This window comes from Canis aureus, chromosome 1 (assembly GCF_053574225.1).
Source record: "Canis aureus isolate CA01 chromosome 1, VMU_Caureus_v.1.0, whole genome shotgun sequence".
NCBI lineage: Eukaryota > Metazoa > Chordata > Mammalia > Carnivora > Canidae > Canis > Canis aureus.
In genome coordinates, this window is record NC_135611.1 from 24,674,926 (window position 1) to 24,685,398 (window position 10,473).

Genomic DNA, 10,473 nt, shown 5'->3' on the forward strand with positions numbered 1-10,473 from the left:
CAGAATAGAGAACCCAGAAATGGGCCCTCAACTCTATGGTCAACTAATATTTGACAAAGCAGGAAAGACTATCCACTGGAAAAAGGACAGTCCTTTCAATAAATGGTGCTGGGGAAATTGGACAGCCACGTGCAGAACAATGAAACTAGACCACTCTCTTACACCAGACACAAAGATAAACTCAAAATGGATGAAAGATCTAAATGTGAGACAAGATTCCATCAAAATCCTAGAGGAGAACACAGGCAACACCCTTTTTGAACTTGGCCACAGCAAATTCTTGCAAGAATCTATGAAGGCAAGGGAAACAAAAGCAAAAATGAACTACTGGGACTTAATCAGGATAAAAGGCTTCTGCACAGCAAAAGAAACAGTCGAAAAAACTACAAGACACCCTACAGAATGAGAGAAGATATTTGCAAATGACATATCAAATAAAGGGCTCGTATCCAAGATCTATGAGTATTCTGATTTTTCCACATCCTGGTTAACAATTGTTTTCTGACCCTTTGTAGTTACCCTAGTGTGTATGCCATAGTATCTCACACGGTTTTGTCTTGCATTTCCCTGGTGATTAGTGATATCAAGCACCCTTTTGTGCACTCATTGGCCATGGAGAAATGTCTATTCAAATTCTTTGCCCAATTTTTAATTGAATTGTCTTCTTGTTATTGAATTGTAAGAGTTCTCTATGTATTTTGGACAGTACATGCTTATCAGGTATATGATTTGCAATTATTTTCTCTGATTCTGTGGGTTGTCTTTTCACCCTATTGTTGGTGCCCCTTAAAGCACAAGAGTTTTTAATTTCAATCAAATTTAATTTGTCTATTGTTACTGTAGTTGCTTGTGCTTTTGGTGCCATATCTATGAAGCCCTTGCCAAATCCAAGGTCATGAAGATTTTCCTCCATGTTTATTTCCAAGCATTTTATAGTTTCAGCTCTCAATATTGGTCTTTGATCCATTTTGAGTTAATTTTTGCATATGGTGAGAGTTAAGAGTCCAACTTCATTTTTTGCATGTGGATATGCACTTGTCCTGGCACCATTTGTGGAAGAGACTATCCATTCACCATTGGATGACCTTGGTGCCCATTTCAAAAGTTAACCAAGAGATGGATGAGTTTATCTCTGGACTCTCAACTCAATTAAATGATTTATATGTCTATCCTTGTGCCAGAACCACACTGTTCCTCCTATACAGTTCTAGTCCCTTTTCCCCCTTTGTGTCATCTTATTGCAATAGTGTACTTACTAACTATATTCTTTAATTATTCATTATAACCTATCTATTAATGTTACAAGCTCAATAATATACTGTTATAATTATGACTTTGCCATCTCCAATCATCCTCTTAGCCCATTAATAGCTTTGCTCCGACCCACCTCCTTTGTGTCACTATATTTTCATAGATCTTCTTGGATGAATGTTTCTTCAGTTGTTTTTGGTCTTAGGACCATCCCCAGAGGCCTTTGAATTTTTAAAATTGTTTACCAGTTTCACTGAAGAGCAGGCAAGAAGGTCTCATGCTGTTACATGGGAAGTTGATCTTCCAATTATGATTTTCCAGAGTTTTACACATTTTAACTTCAAAGTATAAATTGTAGTCATTTTATATGTAGTCATTTGGTGAGTCACCCTCATCAAATCTTTTAATTTGGCACAGTCTTGTTTGGTTAGAGGGAAAAATTAAGATGGCTAATGTTCATGTTCACCTTCAAGTCAAATGCATTGGTAAATAATTTGTTTTAAACTGTAGATCTGCTGGTTCTGATTAAAGAGTAACAGGCTTACTCTCACCAAGGACGCAGAGCCAATCATTTCTGAGCTCTGACACAACTCACCACCTCGAAATACATAGGAGATAGTGCCTGTAAGCCAGCACCTCCTCCTCATGAAGTGTGTGCTGAAGATCTTTTCTTCCAAGTGGCAGCTGAAGCATATGAAAATTCCTGGTATGAGAAATTCCATTAATGCAACCTACAAACCATGCACCCCAGCAAAACTAATCCCAGTGCTGTTTCAGTCCACAGTTCTTGAAATGATAACTCAAATTTTGGTAGGCAAATGATAAAGCTTCATGTTCAATGATATTTTCTATTCACAAATAACAGATTGATGCAGGTTCGCCAGGTGCAATGGCCAAGAAAGAATTTGTGAGATGTTTCACAAGGCAATTTTTTTTTTTTTTTTTTTATAGCATGGGGACAGGACCTGTGGCAGAGAGAGTTGCATTGTGATTGTGAGGAGTAATTGATTACATAGTGTTTTCTATCCTATAGAGGCGAAGGTGATGCTAGGGCTCCAAGAAATTGAGTCTATAAGCTGCTGAAGGTCTCACTATTATTAAGATTGTCTTTTGCTTGTAAATCATTAAGACAGTTATAAACTGTAGAAGAGTTTTATGTTCTGCATGACTGTGATCTTTATCACTTGACCATTTGTTTCTCCCCCCTGTTTTTGTTCTTAGGCAATCAACGTGTTATACATAATCCATCCTGGGGGGTGGGGTGAGAATGTTATACATAACCCACCTGTGGAGAATGTGGTAATTTGGGGAGGCAGCAGCTCACATTTGGCCCTCAGCTTGCCTTTTGCCCTCTCATCAGAATGGGGGTAGGGGAGCATTATTTAGTATCACTACCAACCATATCTTTGACATTTAAGGGTTTGGTTCTAGAGTAGATGACCTTTGATTAGGCAAAAGTATCTTAAGAAGCTATATAATGGGGATCCCTGGGTGGCGCAGCGGTTTAGCGCCTGCCTTTGGCCCAGGGCGTGATCCTGGAGACCCGGGATCGAATCCCACATCGGGCTCCCGGTGCATGGATCCTGCTTCTCCCTCTGCCTGTGTCTCTGCCTCTCTCTCTCTCTGTGTGTGTGACTATCATAAATAAATAAAAATTAAAAAAAAAAGAAGCTATATAATGTGTGAGAAATAAGGCCTCCGTCGCATAGAGTTTAGTGTCAGAAAATAGAAAGATAAGCTGTTCCTCAAGAGAAGTGGGAGGCAATTGAGGTTGAAAGAGAATATAAATGTGGGCAGAGAGGGCGAAGAGAGAAATGAAGCATGGACACATGTGGAGAAATAACATCTGTCAAATTCCCGGTGCAAAAAGACAGCTGAACACTTGACAAAAAAACAATTTCTATCAGTATACATGTTTGTTCTCTGGTGGCATGAAGTAACAACCCACCACCATCATTCATTTGACCACTCCACAAAGTTTGCAACTCACGAATGCCCTGGGGGTGTGCCATTTGGAATACTTCAAACAAAAGTCCTACAGCCTGCATGTGGTTTGGATGCAGCTGCTTAGACCTGAGTGAGATTGTGTGGGTCCAACAGAAACATGGAATTTGTGACTGCAAGAATATGAGACTTCTACATGTCCCAGAAATCCCAAAGAGATAGTCATTTCTCACTCCGCATCTCACATATCACGTGGGGAGATTTAGCCAAATAAGAATCGCAGGAGAGTCTACGGCCATACCACCCTGAACGCGCCCGATCTCGTCTGATCTCGGAAGCTAAGCAGGGTCGGGCCTGGTTAGTACTTGGATGGGAGAATCGCAGGAGAGGGTCATTAATAGTTGAGAACTTGGTTTAAATATTTTCAGATAGTTAATTGTTCTTCTGAGATTGAACTTTGAAACTTTTGAATGTGGTCCCGATACTAAAAGTAGTTGAAGATCAAACATTTTTCTTTATGTCAGAATTCATTTCCATGTTAAAAAATAACATATCTGGGTGCCTGGGTGGCTCAGTGGTTGAGCTGCTGCCTCTGGTTCAGGTTGTGTCCTGGGATCAAGTCCCACATCAGGCTTCCCACACGGAGCCTGCTTCTCCCACTGCCTGTGTGTCTGTCTCTCTGTGTCTCTCATGAATAAATAAGTAAAATCTTTAAAAAATAACATATAAATCATCAATTCCTAGGTAAACACAAAAGCCTGTTTTAATCTATAATATAACTGAACGATTCATGAATTGCCCCCTCAACAACCCACCAAAAAAGAGAGGGATAGAGGGAGGGAGAGAGAGAGAGACAGACAGACAGAAAGAGAGAGAGAAAAGAAAAGGAATGGAAAGTAAAGAGTAAGATAACCTTCAGGATTTCTACAACAAAAGCGTCTTCAAGATATTTCATCTGTTTGTTTCATCTGTTTGATTATTGGTCAAAGGAGTTCAAAACAAGAGCAAATACTGAAATATATATTACTTCTGAGAATCTGGTTTTTTGGTGATTCTTTCCTTAAGGACTAGACTTGTGTATCATTTTTGAGAATTCAATGCAACCACAGAAACCAAAATTTTAATGACACCATGATCTAGGAATGATTATTAGTACTTTGACATTATTAGTATCTTCCTTTCAGGTTGCTTTTTGTGAAGTTAATACCTGTTTTAAAATATATTTATTAATGGCAAAAGACAAAGTAAATCTATCTCAAACTTTTTATTTAAAAAGGTGTTGGCCTGGTATTTAGATCCCTTGACCCTACTCATGCATTCTCGATAATCACCGTGTTGTTACACAGCCCCTTGAATCCAAACTTGGTCGAAGAGTCTACTGCTTTCCTTTCCTAGCCCTGTTCTGTGAAATTAGGAAAGAATCCACTCCAAAACCAATCCAATACTTCTATCTCTCTTTCTTTTTTAAGGTTTATTGGAGATTGATTTGAGAGAGAGAGAGAGTGAGAGCATGAGCTGGGGTGGGGGGAGTGGTGGAGTGAGAAGAAGCAGCAGGCTCCCACTGAGCTGGGAGCCCAATGTGGGGATCGATCCCTACCAAAGGCAGATGCTTAACCAACTGAGCCACCAAGGTGCTCTCTTCTATCTCTCTTTTAAATTCTTTGCCAATTGGCTATCTAACTTGAAAACCTGTAAATTTTCTAGATAATTTGAATTTCAATCATGATTTTGTTCATTTAGCTAACCTGAATATGAATAACACAATTTTGCCTACATTTTATCAAGTCCATAGTATGTAAGGATTTTCTCTTAGTTCATTGCAGGATGAATTGGGAAATGAGAAATTTCCCTCATCCTGGAAATAGCCACAAGGAGAAGGCATAGCCCTTAGGTGTTAGCAGCCAAGGTTAATTTCTGGAGGTACAGCCACACCAGCTTGTCCACCCATATCACATAATACAATTTATAAGCCTTTCACAGCCCATTTGGTCAGTGGTTGTATCATTTTCTCTCACCCTACAACAAATAGCTCCTCATTATTCTTTTATCCACAACCTAAATATTAATGAAGGTAGGATGATAATTACAAAAGTTTATGTTTACTGAGTATTTACTATCTTCCAAATATTCCACTTACATGGATTATATCCAACCTCATCACAAGACTAAAAGTCAAGTACACAATTCTCCACATTCTACAGATACAGACCTCTGGGGTCAGAGTCCTGACAAGGCCTGAGTACATGAATCGTCCCCATTCTGCACATTGCCTGGGGATGGCTGGAGCACAGAACCGTGGGAAAGCAAAATAATTGCTGAGTATTGTTGCTGTTCCATGTGGCCCAAGGGCAAATCCAAAATGTTTTTACCACCCAAAATTGTAGTCCAATTACTTCTCTTTTGCACACATTTTAGTCTTTCTCATCAAAAAACAAAGAAGGAATACTAACAAAGCAAGTCATGGAGAAGACAAAAGACCTATTTTTCCCCCACTTCTAATAGAGGAAGTGCCCAGATAAATTTTCCAGCAGACTCCCCCGCCCAAATTTCCTCAATGCCAAGAATTTTTACAGCTCCAGAATTTTTTGCCTACTAATAGAATATTAATTCTGAATAATTTGGGGTATTTAAGTCAATACCATGTGATGATATAATAAGTCTTATTCTAATTAGTGCCAATAAGTGTAAAAAAAAATACTAAAACATCAGTGCTGAATTTTAGTCTGAAGCTTGCAGCATGTTGTTACAAACATGCTAACCTAAGTGCTCTAGGACTTCAGTGAGCATTTGGTTTCTGTCTTCCTACAGTTTTCAGATCTTGAGGAATGTTGCTCTAGAAGTCCCTAAGAGGAGAAGATGGTTCTGCTACTGCTGCTCTCTTCTGTGCCTGGTAATCCCTGTTCCATAAGGAAAACTGTGTGGTAGAGGAAGGGGGGGCTCACAAGCCTCCCGAGAAGAGTTCTAACTGGGTCTTGATCTACTGTTTGAGGACACGACTTCTATTCCTTTAAAGTAATGGAAACTAGATACTAAAAAAAAAAAAAAAACGAAAATGAAAAACATAAACAAAAACCCCACCTCTAAATATCAGCTAAGCTACCAACCTCAAAGAATCTTCATAGCAAGCTGTAGGTCTCAGAGCATGAGGAAGTCTTGGTTGGCAAAATTGCCACCAAATGTTGACATAGAAGAAACAGAGGAGGCATCTGCAGGGCTAATGTGTTTTCCCAGGATCCTTCCATGAGAATCGCTTGAACCATCTGTTAAAAATCCATATGCCCTGGGCTCCACTTTAAATCAAACCGGCATCTCTTGGCAAACCTTCTCTTTCTGGCAAATCCCCCAGGTTAATACTTTTGCACACTTACTTGTGAAAACCACAAGCAGTGATTCATTCTGTCTTACTGACAGCACGGTGGGCATTTCCCCCAAGTGGGGGAATGAGCAGCCCATACACTTCCTGTTTTGTGCAGATCTCAGGCTGTCAGAGTAATGCTATCAGCTTCAAACGCCTGGGGGCACTCACCTGAACGCTGATGAACTTCCCACAGACATCTCCCCTTTCCAAACCAATGTTACAATTGGACTGACCTGTATGAATCTTATTATGATTGCAAGATGCCTGTCAGCAAATTGTAAAACAGAAGTTTGTTATTATAAGGCCTGGAAAATACACAGCATACCTGGGCTGCACGGGAAGGTCTCAGGTAGAGAAAGAGAGAGGGTCAGATCAATTGTTGGATGAATTCTCCTTGCTCTCAAAAATCCTTACACATTAAATTTTCCAGTAAAGGATTTTCACCAGAAAGTTCATCAAGTATTTCTACTTTCTTTGTTTGAAATTCCCAGTTTGTCTTCTTCTGAAGAGCAGAAGCATGTGGCTGAGTGAAAGTGGATGCTGACAATTCATCTGTTGCTTTAGAATAAGTGTCAGTCGTGGGTGAGAATGATCAGAACATGCAGACACCTCCTTTGTGATTTTTTTCTAGATGTGTTTCTAGCATCATTTGTCATTTCTCTTGACATTCTTCAAAATATGGTTCCTTTCTTCTTTACATAAATGTTCACTTCCTTGCATTTTCTTGCAGCAAATTACCTTCTCAAAAATTTCTGTGCATCAGTCTTCAAGGAGAATGAGTAAAGCTTGATGCTTTACCCCCCACACATCAATCGAGGCTGGTGAGGGCTCTTTGCAAATATTTTTTCAATCTGATCAGTATCGTTCAAAATCTTACAAGGGGAAGAAAATACAGAAAAGAAAAATCACATAGAGCTCTTACTATGTTGACTCTAACATTTAAACATTAGGTATACATTAAACAAAACATACACGAAGCATAAATGTAATAGCACAACAATGGAAGACATGACCCTTGGAGGATATAACCTCATATCCAACACCAAGTGGAGCACACGTGTCAGTGAATGACTGCACACCCACGTTTCCCAAGTACACATCCCTGCAAAGCACAATGCCTATTAAAGGAAAAGTAAGTAAAATGGGCTAGCTTGGAATTTATATATTATTTATTTAGCTAGTTAGTTTCAAGTTTTAATTTAAATTCTAGTTAGTTAATATACAGTATCATGTTGGATTCAGGAATAGAATTTCATGATTCATCACTTATATATAACACCTAGCGCTCAACACAAGCGCCCTCCTTACTGCCAATCATCTACCCACTCCCTACTCACTTCTCATCCAGCCACCCTCAGTATGTTCCTTATAGTTAAAAGTCTCTTATGGTTTATTTTCTTCTCACTTCTCCCCGCCTCCACCAATATATTCAACTATTTTGTTTCTTAAATTACACATATGAGTGAAATCATATGGTATTTGTCTTTCTCTGACTTATTTCACTTAGTATAATACATTTTACCTCTTTCTATGTTGTCATTGTTGCAAATGGCAAGATTTCATTATTTTTGATAGCTGAGAAGTATTCCATTATGTAATATATATTCTATTCTGTTATATATATATTATGTAATCATTTTATATATTACATTATCACAATTTCTTTATCCATTCATCAGTCGATAGGCATTTGGACTATTTCCATAATTTGGCTACTGTTGATAATGCTGCTATAAACATCATGGTGCATGTGCCCTTTGAATCATTATTTTTGTTTGTAAATAAATACCTAGTACTGTAAGTGCTGGATTACAGGGTAGTTCTAGTTTAACTTTTTCAGGAACCTCCATACTGTTTCCCAGAGTGGCTGCACTAGTTTGCATTCCCATCAACAATACTTACATTGGACAAAATACACTTTAAAAAAAGACTGTAACAAGAGATGAAGAAAGGTATCACATAATAATAAAGGGAATAATCCAACAAGAAGATATAACATTCATAAATATTTCTGCACCCAACATGGTAGCACCCAAATTCATTCAACACTTAATAGCAGACATCAAGGAATTATTCAATAATAATACAATAATAGTAGCAGACTTTACATCCACACTTGTATCAATGGACAGATAATCTAAACAGGACATTAAGGAAACAATGGCTTTCAATGGATCGGATGGACTTAATATATACATTGAGACCATTCCATCCTAAAACAGCAGAAAACACATCCTTGTCAAGTGCACACAGGATGTTCTCCAGAAAGATCACGTTTTAGGCCACAAAAGAGGCCTCAACAAATTCAACAAGATCAAAGTCATACCGTGTACATTTTCTGGTCACAACAGCTACGAAACTGAAGTCAACCAGAAGAAAAACTCTGGAAATACATGGAGGTTAAATAACATGCTCCTAACATGTCCACCAGAAAATCAAAGAAAAAATGTTAATGGTACATAGAAACAAATGAACATGAAAACATAATGGTCCAAAATCTTTGGGATGCAGCAAACCTAATAAGGGCCTTAAGGGAAATATGCACAGCTAACATTATCCTAAGTGGGGAAGAACTGGAAGTTTTTCCTCCACAGGGAGGAATAAGACAGGGGTGTCCATTTTCACCAGTTTTATTCAACATAGTACCGGAAGTTCTAGCCTCAAAAATCAGAAAATGCAAAGAAATAAAAGTCATCCAAATCAGCAAGGACTATTCGCAGATGACATGATACTCTACCTAAAAAACTCAAAATTCTCCACCAAAGTATTGCTAGAACTGATAAAGGAATTCTGTAAAGTTGCAGGACATAAAATAAATATACAGACTCTGTTGCATTTCTATGCACCCATATTAAAGCAGCAGAAAGAGGAGTTAAGGAACCCATCCTATTTACACCTGCAGCCAAAATAATAAGATACCTCGGAATAAGCCTAAGCAAAGAGGTGAAAGACTGTACTCTGAAAACTATAAAACACTGGTGAAAGAAATTGAAGAGGACACAAAGAAATGGAAAGACATTTCATGCTGATGAGTTGGAAGAGCAAATATTGTTAAAATGTCTACATTATCCAAAGCAACTTATACATTTAATGCAATCCCTATCAAGATACCACCAGCATTTTTCACAGAGATAGAACAAACAATCCTAAAATTTGAATGAAACCACAAAAGGCTCTAAACAGCCAAAGCAATCTTGAAAAAGAAAAGCAAAGCTGGATGCATCATAATTCTAGACTTCAAGTTAGAGTACAAAGCTGTAGTGATCAAAACAGTGCATTATTGACATAAGAAAACAGACACAGAGATCAATGGAACAGAATAGAAAATCCAGTAGTGAACCCACAACAATAGGGCCAGTTAATCTTTGACAAACTGGGAAATAGTGTCCAATGGTCAAAAGACTGTCTCTTCAACAAACGGTGTTGGGAAAACTGGACAGCAACTTACAAAATAATGAAACTGCACCATTTTCTTATAACATACATACACAAAAATATTCAAAATATATTAAAGACCTAAATGTGAGTCCTAAAACCATAAAAATCCTTGAAGAAAGCACAGGCAGCAGTTTCTCTGACGTCAGCCATAGCAACTTTTCTCTAGATAGGTCTACTGAAGTGAGAGAAACAAAAGCAAAAGTAAACTATTGGGACTCCATTAAAATAAAAAGACTTCTGCACAGAGAAGGAAACAATCAACAAAACTAAAAGGCAACCTGCAGAACGGGAGAAAACATTTGTAAATGACATATCCGATAAAGAGCATTCAAAATGCATAAAGAATTAATACAACTTAACATCAAAAAATGAATAATTGAATTAAAATATGGGCAGAAGACATGAACAGATGGTTTTCAAAGAAAGACATACAGATGGCCAGCAGATGCATGAGAAGATGCTCATCATCACTTACCATCAGG

General features: G+C 38.1%; 1 long non-coding RNA gene across 1 annotated transcript in view; it reads right to left on the reverse strand.

The window, feature by feature from the left end:
- Positions 1-7,422, reverse strand: part of LOC144281841 (uncharacterized) — a 41,673-nt gene extending 34,251 nt beyond the window's left edge. The window contains exon 1 of the long non-coding RNA XR_013350272.1: positions 6,879-7,422. This is a non-coding gene — a long non-coding RNA (uncharacterized LOC144281841). The remainder of the gene's footprint in view (positions 1-6,878) is intronic.
- Positions 7,423-10,473: the final 3,051 nt, after the last annotated feature.